This window comes from Hirundo rustica, chromosome Z (genome assembly GCF_015227805.2).
Source record: "Hirundo rustica isolate bHirRus1 chromosome Z, bHirRus1.pri.v3, whole genome shotgun sequence".
Classification (NCBI taxonomy): Eukaryota; Metazoa; Chordata; class Aves; order Passeriformes; family Hirundinidae; genus Hirundo; species Hirundo rustica.
This window is the reverse complement of record NC_053488.1, coordinates 49,781,415-49,807,796: the sequence shown is the minus strand read 5'-3', so window position 1 is coordinate 49,807,796 and position 26,382 is coordinate 49,781,415. Positions and strand designations below refer to the sequence as shown.

The 26,382-nt window shown below is 46.1% G+C and overlaps 1 pseudogene; it reads right to left on the bottom strand.

Moving 5' to 3' along the window:
• Positions 1-22,686: 22,686 nt before the first annotated feature.
• On the bottom strand, positions 22,687-24,498 carry LOC120765798 (choline/ethanolaminephosphotransferase 1-like; annotated as a pseudogene).
• Between the last annotated feature and the right edge of the window lie 1,884 nt (positions 24,499-26,382).

Genomic DNA, 26,382 nt, shown 5'->3' with positions numbered 1-26,382 from the left:
TCAACACCTTTGATAAGGACTCATCACAGAGACATACCTAAAGAAATTATTTTTAAAAATTATACTTCACAGCAATAAAAGGAAAAATTATTTCCTCATTATATATCAATTTTCACTGCCGGCATATATCCTCTTATATTCCTAATATTAGGAATATTAACAAAACAATAAAAAGGAGCAATGCTTTTTTATATTTATGCACAGTTACAGGAAAATGCTTGCAAAAATAAATTTTCTTTATTACTGCTATTTGTATGTTATTCCTATTACTGTTGCTATTGGTAGCAGTATTAATGAAGCAGTCCCTAAAGACGAGATTTAGATACAAAACACTGTTCTATTGGGAAATGTACAAAATAAAATTATGCATCCATCCTTCCTTCCTAATAAAGTATCATTATGCTTAAGGATATTTCAATAACTTTGGCATGACTTACTGAAGAATCATAATCAATGTTTAAAATGGGGGTTCAGGAAAACTTATTGAAAATATTAGAACTGTCACAATGAAGAGAGGGAGACAGTCTTGGTGTATGGGCTGTTGTTGTAGCAAAGTAGTCAAATCTCAGACAGATAAAAGTAGGCAGTTAAGAAATTTTAATCAATAAATTTAAATATGTAAAATATTTAATAAGTGCACATGGATTAGTGGTCAATTTACTACTAAGTTTTTGTGAAAACTTAACTAAATGCATGTGGGAGTACACAAGACATAGAGTAATACAGACTTAATTAGCATGTCTAGTTTGATAACTAAGATGCCATGGCAGGTGCAAACAGAGCCTTGAAGATTACAGAAGATGGGATTAAACCTGCTTACAGGAAGGGAGAAGATTCGATCAACTCTCTGCAAACTTAACATGTTGTAAATGTATGAGTTGTATGTATGATCTGTTAACCTAATTATTGTAGTAGAAAATTATTAACCTTCCTGAAATGGTATATAAGCTTTTGGGGAACCTGAGTAAAATTGAATTCTGATCACCAAATCAGTCTTCTTGTCTCTCCATCAATCGTCAATAAATACATCTCAAAAGTTATATGCACACAAGAAATGATACCTAATCATGGGTGTCTGGTGTAAGGTAATGGAGTGTTGTAGTGCATTATTTGGTTTATATTGTATTTCATTTTTATATTGGGTTTTGTAATGGTTTCTTCTGTACCACCCTGTTCCCTTGGAGAATGTATCAAGAGGTTTGTCCCTGCTCCTTCTCCCCGCCCATCCTCCCACACTGGAGTGTAATCCAACTCTGTTCCGCTCCCATCTTGTCCCTGATTGGGTAAGGGCTTGTCCCTGCCTCTAGGCCTGTCCCCCCTGGGAAAAAGCCCTGGGAACATGTGGAAAGCCGTTCTTGCTCTTGGGACTGGGATGGGGAGGGGGACTGGACTGAGCTCCAGATTCTGCAGGGGCACGACCCCAGAATAAAGCCATGATCCCCCCCTGGACCAAGGGCAGACTCTTTCCTTTTGTCATCAATGTGTAATAGACTATGAACACGAAGAAAAGTTCCAATAGGAATTTATTACATTACAGCAGGCAAAGCAAAGGCAAATACAGCGCTGGACGGCAGGGGAGTCTCGCTCCACCAACTGCCGTGAATTGGTAGATTTTTCAGTCTTGCTTTTATCTTGCTTCTTTCCTCCGATGATGTATGTGTGACGTGTTGCTGGGAGGGTCTCTTTCTGTCTCTCGGTGGTCGCAGAGATGAAGGCTGTAGTTGTAAGCTGGAATTCCTGAAACTTAAAGCTGATTAAGCAAGTAGAGAAGGAATGAGCACGAGTCTGTTTGCCTATCAGCTTAGATAGTGACATAGTAACTTCCTGTTATCTTGAGTTATTTGATCTTCAGTGAACAAAAAAAATAGTTAATGTTTATCACAATTCCCCCATTTCTCTTGTTCTTACTTATTTTTGTTCACTGTATCTTTGCAGTTCTTGTCTAGCTAACTCTAAAGTTTCTAAATTTTCTTCTTGAGGTATCTGATCATATTTAGTCCTAAGAAGCATAAGATGTGCTGCTTCCAGCCGGCTTTTCACTATAGTTATCAGTTTATTAAATATACATGGTCCAAAGGTAAGCCCGAGTGCCACTAGAATTACTGGCCCCGCAATAGTAGAAAGCAGTGTGGTTAACCAAGGGGAGTGGTTGAACCAGTTTTCATACCAATTTTGATGGGCTTCATTTTCTCTTTTCCGCTGTTCTATCTGCTTCCTTAGTTCATTCATAGTATTGATTACTACTCCTGTGTGATCTGCATACGAACAGCATTCTTCTTTTAGCGCTACACAAAGGCCCCCTTGTTGTAAAAACAGCAGATCTAAACCCCTTCGATTTTGTAATACTACTTCTGACAGTGATCTTACTGATTTTACTAACCCATCAATTGCTTTTTCTATTTTACTTAAATCTTCATCTACAGAGATTCTTAGTGCTCTAAATTCTTTCTGTTGGTTGACTAATGAGGTTATCCCTGTTCCAGCTCCTACTCCTCCTACAGTTAGAAGAGTTGCTATAGTCAAGGCGGTGAAAGGTTCTCTTCTCATGAGGTGGTGTTCTGGGGTTGTGTGCTGTTCAAGGACATAATCTTTTGGATGATAAGTAATTTTCGGTATAATAGTTACTTGAATGCAATAGTCATGGGTGTGATTGAAAATTTTTAAAGATAAACAGGGAGTAATTCCTATACTCTGGCAAACCCATCGAGTATTGGGAGCTGGGAGCAACCAATCTGCTTTTTGTTTTTGCTTGGGGTTTTTCACAGTGATGTTACACAAATGTTCTCTATTAGGGGGAACAGTACCCACACACCGTCCCTGTCCGGTTACCTGAGAGAGTGTTACTCCTTGAGTACTTTCTTTAGTCTTTTTCCAAAGGCATTCTTTTGGATTAGTCCCATTTATTCTTCTTGCTTTAGCCGTTACCCCAATGGCTTCATAAAAAGGAGGTAGGATGTTATAGCAAAGCCAGCATTCTCTTGTTAAATCAGGGTTTGTTCTATTTAGAATGCCATAACTAGCTTGCATTATTTTCCACAGAGTACCATATTTAGAGGCTTCTTCAGGGGCATCAGCCTGAGGCACTGTTAATTCTCCCGATCCCCTGCTATTTGCAGTGTTTGTCCTGCTCTGCCTTACTACTAGTACTGGGTTTGGTCCTACACCTCCCCCCCCCATCTCTGGCGAATGGGGAGCGGGTTCCTTCTTTATTTGGATGATATTCCCCCTATCTCTCCCGGGTTCCCAATGTCTAACTCCCCAATTTTTACCTAATAGCCATTCTTGTTTCTCTGGTTGGGTGACATTGAGATAAACAAACGAGCAGTCCCCTATATAGGTTATTTCTCCTGAAGGACCCCTCCATGGCTTTGTGCATCCTGCTGGTCCAAAGTCTGCTTGCAAATATTTATCATGCCCTCCCCTGGGTGTCCAGTCAGAGGCGATTGTTTCACAGCCCCAATATCCACAAAAATATTCCCCAGGATAATTACAATATCCTTTACCGTGATTTGAGCTTGGGCACATGTAAAATCCCGTTAGGTTCAGTGTTTTTCCACAATGATCTATGTTGGTCAGAGCACACAATCCTACTCTGAAACTGGGTGCTCCTACAGTAGTTACAGTTTGCAAAATCTTATTGTCATCCCATCGCCATAGTGACCATTTAAAGGGTTGGTGTGGTAGATTGTCTAGGGCATTAATCCCTCTCAAGTATAACATCAGCAAAAGAAAAGTAATCGGCTGGGTCACGTGGTGAGCATCATTGGGGGCATAGGAATGGGAGTATATCTGAGGATTGTTCCATTTCATAGACTGCAACCTGTCTCTCTGCCCAGGGTCTTTGCTCTTATTCCTATTCCTGAGGCAATTCCTCAAATATTGTTTTGTTGTCCTACCCTGGGGTTTCTTTCCTCCACAGCTTTTTACCCCTCTGCCTTTCCCGTCGACTCGGTTGCCTCGAGCCACGGGGGGTACCATCTTCTCGGCAGCAGGGATATTCTTCAGGAGGTCCCCGGGGGCGACTCTGTTGCCTCTTGACATAGGAATCCCAGTTCCGATACTTAACCAGGGGTGTATCACACCGGATTCCCTTTAGGCGTGTGCGGCAGGTGCAGTCAACAATTTCAGCTATGAACGGGATGGGTTCATTAGGGTGATAACAATAATATTTTGGTTTAATCTCTAATGCAAAAATCTTCCACTACTCTTTTGATTTTTTTCTACTAATCCCTCATATTTAACTTTATATTCTAGAATCCAATCAGTTATGTTCCGCTGCAATACCCAACAGGGGCTGCAAATTCCTCTAGGGGGGGTCCTCGCCTACAATGACTCCACCACCTGTCCCCGCAGATTTTACAAATATAACAAACAAAAGGATAACAATTGCACTCTGGGTCTCTACACCTTATCAGAGTTACAAATTAATCTTTCCTCCGTGTAGTGTGGTTCTGGTGCATATTCTACACGGTGTCCATTCATTGACGATCTCTCCTCTGGATCCGTAACTTCAGGTCTCCAGGATTGCTTGTCACCTGCCACTCAGGAGTCGGTTTGCTCACTGGCCCTTTAATTCTGCTAGCATGGGTCCATCCCTTCTCTGCTGTTCTGACTGCAGTATCTGTAGTAAGCAATACAAGGTAAGGGCCCTCCCATTGTGGGGCCAAGGTTGCTTCTTTCCAGGACTTTATCATTACCCAATCTCCTGGTTGCACCTGGTGCAGTTTCAAATCTAGTGGGGGTCTCTGAGCTAACCTTCCCTTTTTCCATAGATTTTCCCTATATTTCATTAGGCTGGTAATGTATACATTCATATTTTGATCCCTCAACTTTGGATGATCTTGCGGTTCCTCTATATTGTAGGGCATTCCATACAACATTTCAAATGGAGATATTCCCATATCCGATCTAGGTTGTGTCCGGATATTTAGCAATGCTAATGGTAGGCATTTTACCCATGACAGTTTGGTCTCAATCACGAGTTTGGTCAATTGTTTTTTAATTTCCCCATTCATTCTTTCTACTCTTCCCGAACTTTGGGGGTGCCAGGGGGTGTGATAATCCCATTGTATTCCCATTATTGCCATGGTTTCTTTAATTATTTTGGATGTAAAGTGAGGGCCTCTGTCCGAGTCAATAGTTTCCGTGACCCCATATCTGGGAATAATCTGCTCTAATAGGGTCTTGATCACTGTTTGTGCCGTTGCTTTTGCCGTAGGGAATGCCTCTACATAATGGGTTAGGTGATCTACTATTACCAATAGATATTTATACCTCCCAGTCTTTGGTAACTCAGTAAAGTCTAGTTGGATGTTAGCAAATGGCCGGTATGCTGTAGGTCGTCCCCCCATTAAGGTTTTTCTTAAATTGGCCCTATTTACCTTTAGGCAGGTAATGCACCCCCTCACTACCTGCTTTGCCAAGTTATCTGCCCCAATACACATATGTTTGGTGGCAAATTGATCTACCAATGCTTGTGCCCCCCAATGTGTTTTGCTATGTATTCTCCTCATAATATCCATAGCTATGGATTTAGGCAGTACAGTTCTATTATCCTCTGGAAGTCGCCATTCCCCTTCTGGGTCTTCTCTCAACCCCATTCTTTTCATTTTCTCTTTTTCTTGCATAGTAAAGCTATATATCTTTTGCAAATTCCCTCTGCTCTCACGCTCTTTTCTTTCAGCCTTTGGATCTTCCTGGGGGGTAGATTGTGACGTCTGCAAAGCAGCCCTTTTTGCTTCCTGATCTGCTGCATTATTTCCCCTGCTTTTGAAATCTAATCCCTTTTGATGCCCTTTCAGGTGAACAACAGCAATTTTCCTAGGTCCCCTCAAGGCCTTCAGCAGTTTCCTGATTAGATCCTGGTGAACCAGGTTTTTTCCCTGGGAGTTTATCAACCCCCGTTCTTCCCATATTTTTCCAAAAGTGTGGATAATCCCATAAGCATATTTTGAGTCAGTATAGATGGTACCTGATTTATCTTTTAACAACTGCAATGCCCGCAGTACAGCATAAAGTTCACAGGCCTGTGCCGACCAAAATCCACTTAGAGGGCCTGATTCGATAACTGCAAGTCCTTCTCCCCCAACTATTGCATAGCCAGAGACCCTTTTTCCATTAATTACTCGCGATGAGCCATCTACAAACAACCTATCCCCCTCTTCTAATTCTTCTTCATCCAAGTCTGGTCTTATCTTGGTTTGTTCTTCTATGGTAGATAAGCACTCATGGGCTAATCCATCCTCACTTGGCCTTCCATATAAGAATTGGGCCGGATTTTGTAAGGCTGTAACCTCCAGGGTTAATTTTGGGGAGTCTAATAGGATTCCCTCATACTTCAAGAGTCGGGCATCCGTTATCCATTTTTCTGCCTTTTGTTGCAAAATTCCCCGGATATTATGAGGGGATAATACTCTCAGTTCCCCGTTGAAAGTGATTTTATTAGCCTCCTCCACAAGCAAGGCGCAGGCTACTAGAGCTTGCAAACATGTAGGCCAACCCCTGCTTACAGGGTCTAACAGCTTAGATAAGTACCCAACAGGTTTCTTTTTCCCAGCCCATTCCTGGGTCAGTACTCCATAAGCTGTCCCACTATCTGTGTTTACAAATAGATAAAAGGGTCTCTTCAGATCGGGTAGGCTCAACACAGGGGCATTGACCAAATCATGCTGCAGAGCTTTCAGATGCTTGTCATCTTTCTCATCCCATTTCACTAGCCCTCCTTGGCTCAATTTCTCATATAAAAACTTAACCTTGGTGCTATAGTTCTCAATCCACTGTCGGCAATACCCCATGAGACCTAACAACTGCCTAATTTGCTTCTTGCTCTTTGGAGGCGGTATGGATAGTATCCCCTTTACTCTTTCAGGGTCTATTTTCTTCTCCCCCTTCCTTAGGTAATGCCCAAGATACTTTACTTCTTCTTCCACGAATTGTAGTTTTGCCTTAGATACTTTGAGCCCCTTAGCACTCAGAAAGTTGAGTAATCTAATGCTTTCTGCCCGTACTTTGTCCTCTGTTTCCCCAGCAATCAGGAGGTCATCTACATATTGGATAAGGGTCACTCCTTCCCCAGTCTGATATTCTTGCAAAATCTGTTCTAAAGCTTGTCCAAACAAATTAGGAGATTCCGTAAACCCCTGGGGGAGCACGGTCCACCTTAGCTGCTGTCTCCTATGAGTGACTGGGTCTTCCCATTCAAATGCAAAGTAATCCCTACTCTTCTCGTCTAGAGGACATGCCCAGAATGCATCTTTAAGGTCAATTACACTATAATATTGTTTTTCGGGACCAAGTCTGCTTAGCAGGGTGTAAGGGTTGGCTACCACCGGAAAACGAGCTACTGTCCTTTTGTTTATTTCTCTTAGGTCATGCACTAACCGGTATGATCCATCTGCCTTTTTTATTGGCAGAATTGGGGTATTAAAAGGAGACATGCAAGATTCTAATAGTCCTTTGCTTAGTAGCCTCTCAATCTCGGGCTTCAACCCATTCTTTCCCTCTGGGGAGATGGGGTACTGTTTAACCCTTATCGGTGTCTCTGGATCTTTAATGATTACCGAGAAGGGGGGTATATTCAACCTCCCTACACTATCAGGAGTGTACCATACTTCTGAGTTAATTTTTTCCTCATCCTCTACCCTCAAGGGACAGAGTTTTATTTTGATTTCCTCATTTACTACTTCTATATTAATACCCATTTCTATAATTAAGTCTCTCCCTAACAAATTATAATCTGCTTCTGGTACCAGCAGAAGGTTCCCTATTCCCATTTTGGACTTCGATTCCACCAGTACATTCTTAATAACAGGGACTTCAAAGGGCTCCCCCTTTGCCCCTATCACTTGAGCAGTTTCCTTTGATATCTTACATCCCTCCGGTAGTACCTGGACTGTCGATCGCTCAGCTCCAGTATCTACTAAAAACTCAAATTCCTGCTGCTGAGGACCTATTTTTAATTTTATCAAGGGCTCCTGATGTTTCCGTGTCCCCAGCAAATGAAGCCCCTGACTCCGTCAGTCCTCTTTGAAGACTCTCTCATCCCTGAGCCGCTTCCTGCAGTTTCTCCGAAAGTGTCCTTTATTCCCACAGTAGAAACATACGCCTCCATCCTTTTTCTCTACCCGGGGAACCCCTCCCCCATTTCTCTGGGCCACTTGACTTGTTTTGGGAGGGGCATCAATTCTCCTAGTTTCTCTCACTGCTGCCACCATCATTCTTACTTGTCTCTTGTGACTCTCTTCATCTCTCCTCACATATACCTTCTGTGCTTCCCTCAATAGCTCATCCAGGTCTCTATCTTGCCAATTATCTAATTTTTCTAACTTCTTTCTGATATCTTCCCACGATTTAGCCACAAATTGTGTTTTTAGTAGTGCTTGCCCTAACGGTGTCTCAGGATCTAAGCCTGAGTACATTTGCAGGTTTTTTCTCAAGCGTTCTAGCCAATCCGTAGGTGTCTCCTCCTTTTTCTGTCTCTCATTAAATGCTTTGTTGATGTTCTGCCCCCTAGGCACCGCTTCCCGGATCCCCTGTACTATTATCCCCCTCAGATCCTGCATATTGATTCTGTGATCCTGCTGCTGATGATTCCAATTGGGATCATGCAAAGGCCACTTGGTGTCTGCTAAGGGTCCTTGTGCATGTTGCGAATCCCATAGCCGCATCCCCGCTCGTCTAATCATATTTCTTTCCTCGGCCGTGAAGAGAATATTCAATATGGCTTGCAACTCGCCCCAAGTATAAATACTGGGTCCCAAAAATTGGTCCAGTCTCTCGGCCACCCCCAAAGGATCTTCCAGGAGGCTCCCCATCTCCCTCTTAAATTCCCGAACATCCCCAGAACTCAAAGGTACTGAAACAAACCCTATCACTGGGTGAGGTCCCTGCCCCCCCCCCACAGGCATTTCTCTTAGGGGATATAGGTTATGCTGTCTAGCTCGACCTCGGGTTATGGGTCCCTGCACTTCCTCGGGGGGCTCGGGATTACTTCCTGCTTCCTGAGGCTCCATTGGAGGTGCATCCGGAATCTGGGGGTTCTGAGGGGGTATGTAAGGGGGTGGGATCAGTAAGGCTTCTTCCTCTTTACTCCTGTCTTTCTTTCGTCCTCCCTCTCTGAGGGGAAACAGGAGCACTTCACCCCCAGGTCTTGTAACCCATACATTAGCATATTCACTTTCTTCCTGACTAAAAGGAATTTTAGTGTTTACCCACAAGTTGAGTTTTTGCCTCACCCAATCTTCTGATGATCCAAAAATAGGCCAAAAAATATTCCGGGAAATCTCCTTTCCACCCCATACTACCACACAATAATGGATCATTTTAGCTTTATCTTTACCCCCTGTGTTAGGGTAATGTTTCCAATTGTCTAATATGAACCCCAGTGGGCTATCTCTAGGCACCGGGGGGAGTTTTATGGGAGTAGAGGGCCTGCTCTTCCCCTGTCCCATCTTCTGGAGTGCCCTCACACAAGCGTGGTGCGGAAATCACTCGCTTCCCCTTGTTCGTGGCTCACGCCCTCTCGGGCAATGAGAACCGCACTACTGAGGGTCCACAATCACTTGGAAAATCCGAGCTGCCGGTTCTCCTCTCACTCACACACACACTCGCAGCACTCCAGGATACCCGACCCAGACCGAACGGAATCTTCCACACAGATACTCACGCGTCTTGCGTCTTCGTCCGGACCTTTGTGCACAAAGTTTATAGGGTCTGCCGGCCTCCTTTGCCTAATGCTTTGAATTTAGGTTCGTCGGTCCAACCGAGACAGGAATCGGGTCTACCAGGGCCGCCGACTGATCGGCGGGGCGCCCCCCAGGCAGAACCAAAAGTCCTATCTCACAGGTGGATCCGAGTCACGGCACCAAATTGTAATAGACTATGAACACGAAGAAAAGTTCCAATAGGAATTTATTACATTACAGCAGGCAAAGCAAAGGCAAATACAGCGCTGGACGGCAGGGGAGTCTCGCTCCACCAACTGCCGTGAATTGGTAGATTTTTCAGTCTTGCTTTTATCTTGCTTCTTTCCTCCGATGATGTATGTGTGACGTGTTGCTGGGAGGGTCTCTTTCTGTCTCTCGGTGGTCGCAGAGATGAAGGCTGTAGTTGTAAGCTGGAATTCCTGAAACTTAAAGCTGATTAAGCAAGTAGAGAAGGAATGAGCACGAGTCTGTTTGCCTATCAGCTTAGATAGTGACATAGTAATTTCCTGTTATCTTGAGTTATTTGATCTTCAGTGAACAAAAAAAATAGTTAATGTTTATCACAAATGGATGCCTGCTCTCTCTAAAGAAAAAGGTTTGCAGCTCCCTGGGATCTTTTGGCACCCTGAAAGGAAAATTCCTTCTGGTGTGGTTTGTCTCTCAAGCTAGCAAAGCGAAAACAGAGCACGGTCTCTGAGGGAGAGAGAGAGCCACTTCAGGTGATGCCCAAGCATGGTGCCTGAAACCACAAGGAGCTCCAAGAAGGCTCAAAGAACCACGCATGGTGCACATGGCCAAGGAACCTCACACAGGCACACGAGTCCAGATGCATGACTAATCCATGCAGAGAGACAAACCCGTCACACTTGGCGTTCACCGTGGAGCCTCCGAAACACCAGACTCCACAGAGAGAGGCTGTGGTTTTCCTTTGGACTTAAAAAACACATCAGATTTCTGCAAAGAAACCCCCCAAAATGGCAGGCTGCTCCCAGAGAAGGCGACCATGTGTTTGTGGACAGCCGACCCTGGGAACCGAGACTGGAAGCTCTTTTTGCACCAAAAGGGTCTGTTTAAGGCAAAAAGAGGGACTGGGAAGAAATTTTCATCTGCACACTGGATTTAGTAAGTATTAATCTTAGGGAAAATCTTTAAATCTCAGGGAGGGCTTTTTCCTTTGGGGGAAGGTTCTCGCCTTCAGAGCAAATCTCCAGGGTGCTTTTAATATCAAATTCGGTTTTGGCTGCGCAGCCCAGGGGGTGGAAAAAGTAACAGTTTCTCCTCTGTTTTGTTTTTTTTGTTGTTGTTTGGGTTTTTTTTTCCTCTCCAGCGAGTTTTTTTTTAACTTTCAGTTTCCCAGTCACAGTTAAAGGGGACACAGAAACTTGAAATCTGAGCCAAAAATGGGTGCTAAGCTGTCTGTGTCTCAGAAAAGAGTCTATAACCAAATTTTAAGTGCCTTGGATGATGGGGGGACCCATTGTTCAAAGAAACAGTTGAAAAAATTAATTCGGTATTTGTTTTCTCATTTTCCACATGTATCATTAGAACAAATAAGCTTCCCGGAATTTTGGAAGGCTGTTGCAAATAAATTGGCTGAATCAGGCTCCCCTAAGGATAAAGAAACTGCAAATTTTGCTTCCTGGAGCTTGCAAATTCGGTTTGCATTGCAAAAGCAAAATGAAATAAAAAGGCAGTTCTTTGTGGATTTCCCCCAGTTTCCTCAGTTTCTGCCTCTCCAGACCCCAGAATCCCTTCCCCAAGCTCGGGTATTCTGAGGAAAGCAGCCCACCAGGCAGGGCAGGGAAGCTGCAGCTCCTCTGGCTTTCCCCGAATTCCTGAGCCCTCCTGCTCGAGTAATCCTGGCCAGATTGCTTGAGAAATCCCTAAACTTTTCCCAAACCTCCCTTCTTCCCCAGTTTGTAAACCCCGTGTTTGGTTCACTTTTGCAGACAGCTTGGGTGCTCAAAATCCCCATCTTAGTGATCCCCAAGCTAGCTTCAGTTCCGTGGGGGCATCACCAGATGGCAGAGACTTCTTTGTTTCCCAAAATGGAAGAAGCCACGTGCTTCCCAGCGACAAGGAAGCTCTTTCTTTGTCTGTCCCTCCTTCCCACAATCCCTTTGGTAATGCGAGCAACCCATTCCTCTCCCCAGACCCCTCTTTCCATTCAGTGCTTCCCCTGGCATTGCCCTCTCCTCCAACTCCGCCCCCTACCCTCAAACCTTCACCCTCCAACTCCACCCATTGTGAGTCAAGCCTCCAGCCCCTCCCTGCCTCTGGTTCCCATGGTTTCCTCTCCCACAATCCCAGCCTCCATGCCCCGGAGGGGAGGAGGGAGGTAGCCAGGAACCTGGAAGCAGGAACTGATCCTGGCTTTTCTTCTACCCTGTCACATATTGACAGTCAATAATAGGGGGGTGTTGTCCATGGTGATTGGGACCCCTTCCCCCAAGAAGTGCTTCAGGATTTGTGCAAAGTTCAGATCAATTTTGGATGTGAAAGTGAATACTTCTGCAACCTTTTAAAAGCAAATATAGCAGGGAATCCTATAGTTCCCTTTGACCTCTGAAGAGATTTACTTCTGGAGCTTTGGCAAAACCCTGAAATGGCTGTTGATAATAACAACTTGCCAAATTTATTAGAACATTTATGTGGTGATGGTGAATGGGTCTCAGCACTCAAGCAGGCTCATAAAATTCCTTTAGCTGTTTTGGAGAGCACTAAAGATGCTGCTTCCAAAGCATTCTTTTCAATTCAGCCCGATGGACCTTTCCAACCTTACAGTAAAATAAAGCAGCTTCCATCAGAACCTTTTGTAACATTTGTGGAGTGATCAACCCAGGCTATTGAGTTATAGGTTAAGAAAGAAGGAGCCCGGGAAGAGGTTCTGGAGGAGATGGCGCTGACCAATAAAAACAAACATTGCAAGGCAGCCATCCTCAGCCTGCTCATGGAACCAGCTCCAACCTTAGATGACATGCTCCAGGTGTGTGCCAGGAAGGTTCCCTTCATGACAGCTCACCAAAGCCACAGTTCCAGAGATGCATTCAGACCACCGCAAAGAGCTGCTGCTGCAGACACTGTGCCTCCCGTGCCTGTACCACAACCACTGCCCAAGAGAAGAATGACGTGTCTCCTGTACAATCAGGCTGGACATTGGGCATTTCAATGCCCTTTAAAGAGACAATTTCTGGACTTTCAGGACAATGGGGGTGGAGTGTCTCAGGGGCCCAAAGGGAATTTTTCAAAATACTAAAAGGTGAGCGCCGGCTTGCCCAGCATGCCGACATAAATGGGGCAAGTCCGAGGAGGGGGGAGAAAAATCTGGAAAATGCAAATGTTAAATTAACTAATCCTGCTTTAACCAGTTCTGCTTTTCAACAGAAGTCACTGGATGTAATAGTAAAGGATCCAGCAACCCAGGAAAGAGAGAGTCCTCATGATCTGGTCACCTGGGGTTGTGGGTACACTGATGTGTCCACTCCCCCAGGTTGTAAGTGGGTGCCAGCCAAGTGGGTGAAACCTTTCATCCGTAAAAGTACAAAGCCACCTGCAGAAGCCCCACAAGTGTCCAGTGCTGCCTGGAGGAGAAAGTGCCAAACCCTCTTCTTCTAATTATCCTTTTCCCTGAACAGTGTTTTTCTGAACAGTTTATTTGCACTAGGTGTCATTTTTTTTTCTTTTTCAGCTTTAAAGGTACTCAAGATCCGAACTCTGAGCATCTCCCACGGACTGAGCCTGCCTCCTTCTCAATTTGATAACAAAGAGGGAGATGCTGTAGTGCATTGTCCTAGGGTGAATGTGTATCCCCCAATCGTCTATTGGGTACAAAGGGGAGGGGAAGCGCAGGTTGTTTTTCCCCAGGAAAACTCTGCTCCTTGGAGTCACCTTGAAGCAGGGGAGTTGGAACACTGCAAGATGAAAGAAGCTCTGTTGTTTTTCCCCCGGGGAGTTAGGTAGTTAGTTTAGTGCTAGCATAGTTAGATGCTGTAGAATAGCTGGATTGGGGTTTTTTTCCCTTCTCCCCCCCCCCCCCCCTTTTTCCTTTTTTTTGCCCTCTCCTTAGAACTGTTCCAATCCCTCCGGACTAAGGACCTGGGGGAAGCACTGAGGGCCTCCACAGGGGACCCACCCCACCAAGACCAGCCCTGCATATCTCCTTTTCTCCCAGCACCAGTGGAGACGGAGCAACATAACACAGTGACTACCTTCAAGAGGAGACCTTCTCTTTTTAAGTCTGTTATCCCTCCGTAAGCGGCACGAAGCTCTTGTCATCGGGTACTGTGCTGGGAGTGCTTTGCCTGTTTAATAAACAGGGGTTTTCCACTTCTCTCTGAGGAAGTCTTTTCCTGAACCAGTTGGGGGAGGGGAGGGGGGCACCGTGGGAGGGTTTCTCCCAAAATCTGCCTGAAACTAGAACATGCATTAATTTGGTTTATATTGTATTTCATTTTTATATTGGGTTTTGTAATGGTTTCTTCTGTACCACCCTGTTCGCTTGGAGAATGTATCAAGAGGTTTGTCCCTGCTCCTTCTCCCCACCCATCCTCCCACACTGGAATGTAATCCAACTCTGTTCCACTCCCACCTTGTCCCTGATTGGGTAAGGGCTTGTTCCTGCCTCTAGCCCTGTCCCCCTGGAAAAAAGCCCTGGGACCATGTGGAAAGCCTCTCTTGCTCTTGGGACCGGGATGGGGAGGGGGGCTGGGCTGTCTCCGGACTCTGCAGGGACAGGTCCACAGAATAAAGCCGTGATTCCCCCTGGACCAAGGGCAGACTCTTTCCTTTTGCCATCAATGAATGCCTGCTGTCTCTAAAGGAAAAGGTTTGCAGCCCCCTAGGATCTTTTGGGACCTTGAAGTTAAAATTCCTTCTGGTGTGGTTTGTCTCTCAAGCTAGCTGAGGCAAAAATAGAGCACAGGCTCTGGGAGAAAGCGAGCCACTTCAATGGAGCCTCTCAGGTAGTCTTGGGAGGTATCCCTGCTTGAGGGAAGATCACCAGGGCAAATGCTGTCACAGATATGCTGCAGAGGGAGAGCTCAATAGATGCTGATAGCTGCACATATTTGTAGTGTAAAGTGACAGTCAACACCTGTACTCACATTTTCTGCTCTGTTCATGCAATTTTGGCCAAAGGGTGGTTTGGCCAGTAATCAGTACCATCTCCAGACAAACCACCCTTTGGGAAGTCAGGTGCTGAATTCTTACAGACATCACCTACAACAGGATTAAGTGAGATTAGTCCTTCATGCTGAAAATCAACTTGCATGAGAGCCCAGTTAGTTCAGACAGGAGGAGAACATCCATCACGGCTGAGTTTTGCCAGTTTTGATAATTCATGATGTTCTTTCTTTAAACCTGCAGAACTTTTTAAACATGAAAATTCTAAGCATCAGAAATACACAAGTGAAGCTGAAGCTGTTATATTTGAGATCACTGAAGTACACAGCCATTCTCATTAAAAAGTCTCTGTATGCATATTTGTAATTTTAAAATACTCTTTTATATCCAACTAAAGATATATTCACGAAAGCAAAAGAACAAAACAACATACCAAAATTATTTGGTGATTAGTTGTATTGTTTAGCATCAATGAGCTAAAATCCTTTTCTCAGTATTAAAACATAAATTTTATTTCTTAAAAACTTTATTTCTTAAAAATTTTCTGGCACTTAAATCACTTGTAGAAAAACAATTCACTTTTTTAAAAATTGGGTTTATATATTCTTATGGAAATTTCTTAATAAGCTGTGAATATTCTAAGAAAATCAAATTTATTATTTTCAAATTCTGAACCAAATGTACTGATAATAATTGAAAAATAAGTTTGTATTATGCCATAACCTATACTCTTACTTCAGGGTTTATGTAGAAATGGGCATATTTTATAATCTCATTTCTTGACCATAACTGGAATGAAAAGAAGTGCTACAATAACTCATGGCTCATCCCTAAGTGTTTCCCTGAGTTTTAGTCTTTAGTGAATGTTCACTTTTCTGTAGTGGTGTCTTCTCACACTTATAACATAAACAAAGTGGTTGTTTTTCACATTTCTCTCTGATGAGGGACAATTGATTGACTTCTAGCCTGGCCAGTGGGATGGAGAGGTGGTAACCTTGTTCTCCAATCCCTGGTCATTGTCCAGAATCTATATAAACAAGGTCATGCAAATAAACTGCCCTTCTTTTTGCCCTGATGACTTGAGTGTGAGTATAATTTTTTTGTGTGTCCTCTAGTGATATCTGGAGACCCCGAGTGGAACTGCAGCCTGTGCATTGTAAGGTGTGGTAAGCTCCCCCTGGACCCCGCCTCCAAATAAAAGAGAACTAGGATTTGCCTATACCTTTGTAAAGATCCATCCTGCATCTTCTGCAAATAATATGTTGGGTTTGGACTTTCGGCTAAATTTCCTGGAAAGGAAGCAAGATTTTGTTACTGGGGACGATTTTCAGGGGTTGTATTTTTATGGAAAGGACCAAGGGTATTTATTAGTCCTGAGAAAACATTCTCTAAGAACATTTGGAGCAAATTGGGTGGCCATATGATCCAGACTTTGTCTGCAGGCTTCAATGCAGATGTGGCAGAATTGATGATGTTCTGGAAATGATGTTATACAGTGTTAGCAAGTTATGGGTCTTCTAACTATGGTTCAGTGGGGCTGAATTCTTCTGGCTTGGACTGTGAGGCTGAGGGGAAGGAAATCTCTCTTGGAAGCTGAGGCAGACCACTCCCTTCCCCCACCCCCCGCCCAGGCCACTGAGCTGGGGGACTTCCCTGGTCACAGGTTTGGTTCCCCAGGGGTGGATTGGGTACCCAGCCAGTTGGTCCTGGCCAACCAGCAAGTGGCCGGGGATCTGTGGGTCTCTGGCAGTCCCGTGGAGCTCCGGGAGGCTGGAGAGTGCGCTTTCTGCACTTTCCCGACACTGTGGGGAAGCAGGGGGTCACGAGTCCGACCCACGTCTCTGATGGGCTCTGACTCTGTGACGACACAATGTCTGAACTGTGGCATTGCACGAAATATTCCCTTGGACGCCCGGAGGATGGGGTTCTGATAGACCTTCTGTCAGACCCGGTACCAGTGGGTCGGGGGGCACCAGTCTTGCTCCGCATGGAGTGGACAGCGCCCACTGTTGCTTTCTATGTCACAGGCAGGACACTGTTGGGGGTGGCGCCAGCCACTTCCCTCCCTGCACCGCCCTCGCGGGGCGCGGCCTATGGCGCAGCTCAAGCCGCAGGGGAGGGCCCAAGCTCAGGCAGCCCTGCACTGTGTCCCGCCCCTCCCATGGCTTCTTCCCCCCACCCGCGCCGCCCATGCACCTCCCCCGCCAGCGGCCGAGCCTTCGGAGGTGGCGCAAGGCGGTGATGTGGCCTCGTTGGCTGCGCCTCCCTCTGCGCTGCGTCCCGCCACCCCTGCAGTGTCTTCCCGTCCCACGCCATCCGCGCCATCCCCCCATCAGCCGAGACTTCGGTGGAGGCATGGAACAGAGCCACGGCTTCACAGTCCATGCCCCTCCCTGCGTCCTGTTCCCTCCGCATGCTGGGGGAGGGAGGCCCTGGGCCGGCCCCGCTCAACCCTGCAGTGGATTTGCATGCCCTCCCAGGGATGGCGGCGGCACCAGCAAGTGCAAGCCCTGCGTTGTTCACCTGTGCCACAGGTGGAGACCCGGCCGTTATTAGGCCAGTGCCTCCCCGGGGCAGGGGGTCCAGGGCTGGTGGGTCTTTTTCAGCTGGTTTGTGGACTTTACCCCTGTGTCAGATCACTGTATGTTCAAGAGATCATATGTGATTTTTCAGGGGGATCTGAAAGCCAAAGTCAAGGAGACGGGTGATTGTGACTCAGCACATCACCCCCTGGAGGGCAGAGATGGATTTTCTAGCCCTGCTGCTGCAGCGACTACTGGGATATCGGGTGGTGTTGAGGTGCCCCCCAGTCAGGCATTTGCCCCTGTTCCTGTGGAGTCCACGGGACAAGATATAGCAGATGCAGAAGCCTTCCCAGGAGGCCGTCAGGCTTTCCCTGTCCTTCAAGGAGCAAATTATAACGCCCATCAAGCTTATAGTGGAAATCCTTGATGGATCTCCGGGATAAGATTGGAGAATATGGTCTGGGGTCTGTTGAAGTCATGCAGGTGCTTTGAGTTTTTAATGCTGATGCATTGCCACCCTATGATATCCGGTGTCTGGCTCATGTTCTTTTTCAGCCTGTCAAATATGACATCTCTGAATCCAAATGGACTCAGCTGGCAGGCAAAGTCCTAGTGCAGGATGCTACATTGGGTCAGCAGGATCCCAGGCATGTGATTGGAATTGATGAGCTGCTGGGTATGGACAATTTTGCTGATCTTAATAGGCAAGTTGCCCTTGACCCTCTTGTGCTCAACGAGTGCCAAAGAACAGGCATGGCAGCATTGATTCAAACCATAGAAATGGCTGCTGAGAAGGAGTCCTTTATGACTGTTGTCCAGGGGACTTGCGAACCCTTTCTGCGATTTGTGGAGAGGCTGACTGCCTCTGTTGAGAAGCAGGTGGAGTATCTGAATGTGAGGATGCTTTTGCTCAAACACCTTGCGAGAATTAACTGCAATGATGATTGTAGGAGGATCACTGAGGCCCTTCCTGGTGATCCTTCTGTACCACAAATGGCACAGGCCTGTGCAAAGATAGGCACCTCAAGTTGTAAGGTGGCTGCCATGGCTACTGCTCTGCAGCCGGCCTGGCAGCGAAAGCAGGGGAATGCTCAGGCCAGCAAGAAACAGAGAAAGAAAGAACAGAGGGTGACAACTCCCTTGTTTTTTGTACAGCTGGCATGGAAGGCCGAATCATACCGTTAATGTCTGTAAGGCAACATTTCATGCTAATGGTCAGCCTTTGTTGAGCTCAGGAAACGGGAAGCGGAGCACGAAGGGGAGATGTGGTCAGACACAAAATTCTCTCCAAGCCCTGATGCCGATGGAAGTCTGCTTGGCCAGCTTAGAGCCAGCACCTGCGGCTCAGCAGGTCTTGATACCTGCACAGCAGCAACGGTCGTCTTAGACTCTTGCAGAGTGCACAAAGTTCCCCTGGATGCCTTTGGTCCTGTAGATGGGGGCATGAGTGCTTTCCCCATGGGGAGGTCTAGTGCCATTGCCCAGGGTATCATGGCACATCTGGGACTCATGGATGCAGATTTTACGGGACAAATTTATGCTATGGTTTCCACACCCACCCCTGCGTCACTATCCCTGAAGGGACCAGACTTGCTCAACTTGTGCCTTTTGTCTTCTGTTCACAGAGCAGAGAACCCATCACAGGGAAACGGTGGCTTTGGATCCACTGGACCACCTCAGGTTCACTGCACCGCTGTCCTGACCAAAGACTGTCCTGAGAAAGTGTGTACCCTGTCCATCCCTGGTGTGACACCACCAGAGATTCGCCTCCGCAGGCTCCTCAATACTGGTGTGGACATCACGATTCTCTCCCTTGCCACTTGGCCCCTGGAGTGTCCACTGGATCCGGTGCAGACATCTGTTGCAGGGTTGGCAGGAACAGTGCAATGCTACATCAGCCAGAGGACTCTGATGATCATGAACCCAAATGGCCATGGTTTGGCCTCATGTCACAACCAAAATTCGTGTCAATCTCTGAGGAAGGGATGTGCATCAGGACAGATTTTTGATGTGATGAAGGGGGCAGAGTGTCCTATACCTCCTATATGGTGGCTGGTGGACAAACCTGTTTGGGAGAACCAGTGGCCCCTCTCTCAAGACAAACTAGTAGCCCTTCATGATTTAGTTCAGGACCAGTTGGACCAGGGTCACCTGGAGCCTTCTACCAGTCCCTGGAAGATTCCTGTCTTTTGCATCAAAAAGAAATCTGGGAAATGGAGACCTCAGGAAAGTCAATGCTATGATGGAAAGCATGATGACGTTGCAGGCTGGTATGTCATCACCCACCATGCTTCCCGCAGATTGGCCAGTCCTCATTGTGGATCTGAAGGACTGTTTCCTTACAATTCCTTTGCATCCCAATGACAGACCAAAATTTGCTTTCTCGGTGCCAGCTATCAACAGTGCTGAACCTGCACAGCAATATCAACGGAGGGTTCTTCCCCAGGGTTGTCGCAACTCACCAGCCATATGCCAATGGTATGTTGCCCGAGCCTTGTCTGGAGTTCGCAAGCAGTTTCCTGATACTTGATTTTATCACTCTATGGATGACATATTGGTGGCTGCATCCACCCAAGATGAATTGCTGAGGGTACAGCCTGAGTTGATCAATGCTTTGCATTCTCATGTACTGCAGGTGGCTCCAGAAAAGGTTCAACAACAACCTCCTTGGAAATATTTGGGAGTCAAAATTTTGGAACGAATGGTCCAACACCAAGAGGTGCAATTTGTGCATTTGGTGAAGACACTGAATGATACCCAGAAACTGGTGGGTGTCATCAACTGTTGCATCCATATCTGGGACTGACCATGACACAACTGTCTGCTTTGTTTGATTTGTTAAAGGGAGACTGATTTGAAGTCACCTTACACATTGACCCTTGAGGCACATCAGATGCTGGAGGAGGTTCAGCAAGCTGTTTCTGCTCACCAAGTTTATTGCATTGTCCCCTCCGTTGATGTCCCTGTTTTCATTACCACTCCAAATTTGCATCCCACAGGCATCATTGGCCAATGGAATGAAAAATTGAAGGTCATTTTTGAAGAGAAAGAAAAACAAAACGAAAACAAAACCAAAAACACGGGGAACAGCCAGAATCAAACACCTTCTTCACAGAAGTAATGGCAATGCTCAGTTTATTGAGGGTACACAGGGTTCTTTTATACATCTACCATTCTAGTGCACAAGCTGTTCACAGCATTTTACTACTCGCTGTTGGCTAGTGTTATCTGCATAAGCATTCCTTTGCAGTTACTTGTTTTTCAATTTTTTTGAGGGAAAAAGCTGGTTCTCAGGCTCAGTGTCTTGGTTCTCAGGCTCAACGTCCTTGAAAGTGCTAAAACAACAGAACTTTCCCAGCACTGTAAGGCCTCTCTGTGTCTGTCTCCAAAAATTCTGCTACAATTCCCGTTTTTTCTTTTGCAGAAGCTAAGCATTAGATGTTGTCTTACGCAACATGCTCTTAATACAGGACATTATACAACTTGGTACTAATAATCTTACCACTATAAGTAATAATATAACGAACACTTGCTTAACAACAAACTTTAGCTATCTTGTAATCCTAAGGCTACTTAACTAATCTCTAAGTACATTATCGCTTTGTTTTAAATCGTGTATTTTGTTCTTCATTAACTGCAATTTTTGTGAATTGATCCAGAATGGTTGGACAGGTTCATGCAACACATTCCTTCAAACTCTTCACACCTTTGGTTATGTACTAAAAGCAAGGATCAATCACAGCACGGTCTTGCAAAACAGCATGATTAACACTGGTAACATCCGCTGATAGCTTACTTAAAATTTGGCTAGTTAAGTTTAATTTTGATTCGGTCCAGCATGCCATCTGCTTTAATGTGGTCATTGCTCTAGCAGCTGTTGCTCCTGGTATAAACATGGATGTTAACACTGTCCTAGCTTGGGACCAGAATTTTAGGATTTTTTATGTCTATACAATGAGCTAATTCAGAGGATCCTGCAACACTTGTTGACACCATGAGCAGAAGGCATGCAACACGCGAGAGTGTTTCACCATGCGGGCTTGCCATATCCCTTTTATAACGGCCCGCACTGTTTGCACAAATCTCCAATCTGATACTCCACCAAAATCTTCAGGAACAGTGTTAGGTATTCTCAACACTACCTGTGCTGCTTAATGAAAAGCACCAAGGGTACCACTATCGCAATGGTCACACAAACCACCCTCATGCCAAAGCTTTGGTGTCTCTCCCTCAAATTGTGCACCACAAACTCCACAGCTCACTTCTGTAACTATTGCTCCCTGACACTGAGAACACTCTTTTTCCTGCATTCATGCAAGTCCTGGGAAAGTTTCAATGATCCCAAGGGGCCTTGGCGATCAAAAATGCATGCTACAACCCAGCCTGGGTCAGGAGGGCATTGTTCACCAGTGGCCTCAGCTAACAGCTGTCTCAGGAAAGACTTGACGGTCCATGCTCTTCTTCCTTCTTTTCCTTCCTTGCTGGCCAAGTCCATTTACTTGGCATCCATTGTGGCCCAGATGCAAAGCTCAAAGGCCTGGGTGCAGCTGTTGTCGAATTCACCTCAGAGGTGTCCTGATCACTGACCAGCAGGTTTCAGAGTGACGGATTCCAGGGCCCTTGGAGATCTGTCAGTCTGGGACAAATTTGAGATCAGCTGCTTTGGTCAGAAGTGTTCCTCTTATCTTCTCCGGAGCTGACCATCTGGCTTTTTATCTTCAGAGGGCTTGCGGTGTTCACTGCGTGCAAAAGGCTTACTGTGACCCTGTTCAGGAGGAAATTGCTTTGTCAGCAATGCACAAGTAAAAACCACTTCAGTTTGACTCTTACTTGGCAGCTGCTGCAGCCACACAACTTAGTAAGATATCTTTGGGTTTTTACCAACTTAAGTCTTTAGTAGATAAAGTCCAGGTGGACACGAAACAAGTATTTTGCTAAGAGATGATGAAATATTAAAATTAAAAGCAAGTCAGATTGCAGCTATAATTATACTACATTAGAAACTCCAGATGGTGGGGTCCATTCACCATATAGCGAGTAGTTAGTAATCAAGGTAATTACAAAGACAGAGCATTTGTTTCCTGCATGCTTTCTCAGGCTTGGAATCAACAGAGTTGACTACATGGAGAGTTGACTAGGGTGAACTTAGAATTCACTCTCTCAGGCAGGAGACTAGTTAAGGGCTGCTACTGATAGCAAGGAAGAAAAGTTATACAACATTGATTATTATAAATTACCTTGTTCTCATCTGCTTTTAGCATTTGGCTCTTACAAGTTTTCATCCATTCCTGTAGAAACCTAACTGTTTTTCCATTCCCCTGTGGCAGCTCCCATCCCTAGTGATGGTTTGAGGGCGTGGGGCAGCCCTTGATGCGGAACATGTGGATGTGCAGATGGGCAGCAATTCTGGTTGTACACGCTGACACAGTATCGGAGCAGGCTAAACAGGGACAGGATCAGGGCAATCCAGAGGACAATATACTTACCAATAAAGCTGTTAAAACACTGGTCAAGGAACAGCAGTGCTGGGCCTATGAATGCTGAGTCATATAAATACATTTCATTCTTGGTCATGTGGGCAACCACCAGTTTATTTGTGATCTTGGCAGACACAAAGTTCAAAGTCAGGATGTAGAAACAGAGATGCCTCCCAAAGAGCTGCACAGCAGATTTCCTGTAGGTCATTGTCGCAGTGCCTCTGCGCTCGGCACAGCTCGCAGGCTAGCTCAGCATAATTCACTGCGGCTAACGCGTAGCAGGTCGGGGTGGCAGGGCGCGCGAGCCACCTCCTTCCAGTGGGATCTTGGTTCCCCACGCAGCGACAGAGCCTAGGTGTCGTCACGACTACGGCGGTAGGAAAAGGGTCGACCCTCTGGTGTAGCGCAACAAGGTGGTTTATTGGAGGGAGACTGACAGGGAGCTCAACCTCGGTCGGCAGCTGCACTCAGAGAGCCCCGAGCTGAGCTGTGCACCAGGTTTTATTCAGGGGAGGGTTTAGGGGAGGCGACAACAGGTCGACCAATGGGGAAACGGAGGGGTGTGACAAGGGGTGTTAATTATAGAACGGGGGTCCAATCCCAAGATAGAGGGAGGGGACTCCTCAGGCACCCACCACTCACTCGACGCCCTCCCTGGATCTTTCCAGAACCCAGGGAAGGGCCCTGAAGTGATGGACAGGGCGCCCAAGGGGAGAGAGAGGGGATTGACAACTGGGGTAGAGGGGGTAGGGATGATTGACACATAACGGAATGGGACTACTTAACAGTAAACAAGTTGAAACCATTCAAACGGGGGCGGGGTACAAGGAACAAACCATTTTACAATGAACATTAAAATAAACTCATTAATTCAACAAAACCAAAACACACCGCTACAGGTCATTGCAGCCAAGGCAATCACAGAGCTAATATGAAGAAAAGATGAGAGGACACTCGTTCCTGCTAAAGTGGATCCATTTTTGCCAACTCCACTCGTGAAGATCACACCAAAGTAGTTTGCACAGGAGAATATGGTTCCTGCCACAGTACAAAGAGCTGGGAGTATTTTCACCTGAATATTCAATCTTGGAATCAGAGATTGCTAAAAAGATGGTCTTTCAATCACTGCTAGTAAATGCATGATTATTGTGAAGATTTGTATGTCAGTTACATCAATCATGCCAAAGCGCAGGGTTCTTGAAACGTACGTCTGTCAGCGTGCGCAGTAAAACATGAATGTCACAGCAAAACAGCAGAAGAACATCCAGTCAGGGTTGGTGTCCTGCTGCACAACAATACAAGTTCCCAAAACCACAAAGACTGTGGACAATGAATCACAGCCATGATCAAAACGCTCTCCTAATGGAGTGCTGCTATTTGTCCTTCTTGCTTGTTGTCTATCTGTAGCATCCAGGGACTGGAATGCCACAGGCACAAGCAATGAATGTCCAGGAAGGCACCTGCCTTTGAAGCTGGTGAGCAGTAACATACTAATAACAGAGTTGTAAATATAATTATTAACAGTTCAATGATGGTGATGAGACTGGGGGCAATCCAGGCTGGAGAGTTGATATCTGCAGTATGAATCAAATCTAACATTGTTTGAGCACTTTCAGATTTCAAGCCGTGCTCTTTTACTGTAATTTTTTTGCCTGTTGCAAAATTTTCCATTAATGTTGCTCATACACAGGATTGCCATCTCTGAACACGACAGGACATGCTACAAGACATGCTATGTGTCCTGTGTGTTCCCACTGTCTTTCTAGTATAACATCACGTATAATTTTGGACCATCAAGTCATTGGGGGGGGGGGGTGGGGGGGGTGGCGGGGGGCAGGCGAAGGCATTGCAAGGGGACTGCTTTCTGCAGTTTGTTCTAGCAATCGTTGCATTGGAGTTAACTGGGAGCTGAATGATGTTGGCTCCTTCTGATTTTTAGCATTTATTGTCGATAGTTCTTGGGCTTTTTCTAGCAGCAGCTTCATTGCTGCATGCTCTCGCTCAGGTGCTGCATCACTGCCTGAATTTGATCAGTCGGTTCTTTTAAACCAATCGTGAGTTCTGCTGGGGGAAGCACTGCTCCATCATCGGGGTCCTCCTCTAATATGTTCGGCAGCGGAACATTGTCGGGGGAAGGTGGTTGACAGCAGGGGTCACGGGTTCCCTTCTCTTGGTCGACCGGTGTCTCTTCGGGCACAGCCGGGAAAGGCGGGGCACTCGGCGCATGTGTTGTGGGAGCGGCAGGGGCACTGGGAGCGGCGGCGGCACGGCCCTGGCAGTGGCGGTGGCACTGTGTTGTGGTGCAGACTCCCAGGGGCTGCTTCCTCCTTGTCCTGCCTGTTGCTGCGGGGCGGAGGGAGCGACGGGCACGATGGAGCCGCTGCCGCGGAGAGACGGGGACGGTCCGCGGGCTGCAAGCGGCGAGCCGGGCATCGGCCAGCGACGGTGCCGGCACGCCGGAGGTGGCCAGAGGGCACAGCAGGGGCCCCGCGGTGCCTCCCCCACTTCGCAGTGTCGGGGGGTTGTTAAATGTCCAATTCCCTGCATCCAGTTAATCAGCTTTTGCAGTACTTTTTCTGCTACTGTTTTTCTTCTCTCAAAGAGTATAATAATAAATAACTTACATGCAGCAGCAAATTCACATTCCATGCTTGCCGTTGTCAATGGGGCAGGGAAGTGAATACTCAGAGCCTTCCACCTTTTTTCAAGAAACTGACCCCAGCTCCCATTACCAGCTCAGCTTCGCACTCTTTGCAAGGATGGCGAGCTTCTGCCTCAATGCTGATGCATCTCTTGGCAGATCAGTGTCTGACCACTATTTTCTGGAGGGTCTCACCTCAATGCAGCTGCATCTGTCAGCAAGTGCAGCGTCCAACTGCTCAGCATCCCACTGCTAATTTTCTCCTCCGGGTCATCACCCCAAGGTTCGATGTTCGGTGCCAATTAAAGGTGATTTTTGAAAAGAAAAAGAAAAAAATGAAACAAAACAAAAACACGGGGAGCAGCCAGAGTCGAACACCTTAGTCACAGAAGTAGTGGTGAATGCTCCTTTTATTGAGGGTACACAGGGTTCTTTTATACATATATCATTCTAGTGCACAAGCTGTTCACATGGCATTTTACTACTCGCTATTGGCTAGTGTTATCTGCATAAGCATTCCTTTGCAGTTACTTGTTTTTCAATTTTTTTGAGGGAAAAAGCTGGTTCTCAGGCTTGGCATCTTGGTTCTCTGGCTCAACGTCCTTGAAAGTGCTAAAACATCAGAACTCTCCCAGCACTGTCAATCCTCTCTGTGTCTGTCTCCAAAAATCCTGCTACAAAAAATTCCTTGCACGTCTTGGAATGGGTCTTCCTCCCCATCAGCCGCAGAAAATGGCAACTGCATTGTTTGAGCTGATCGCTCGTTTGATAATCAAATGCCAGCAACTGTGTTTGCAATTAATGGATGCAGATCCCACAAAGATCATACTCCTGGTACAGTGGGAGGACTTTGACTGGAGCTTTGCAAACAGTATTTCTCTGCAAAGTGCTCTGGAAAACTTTTCTGGGCAGCT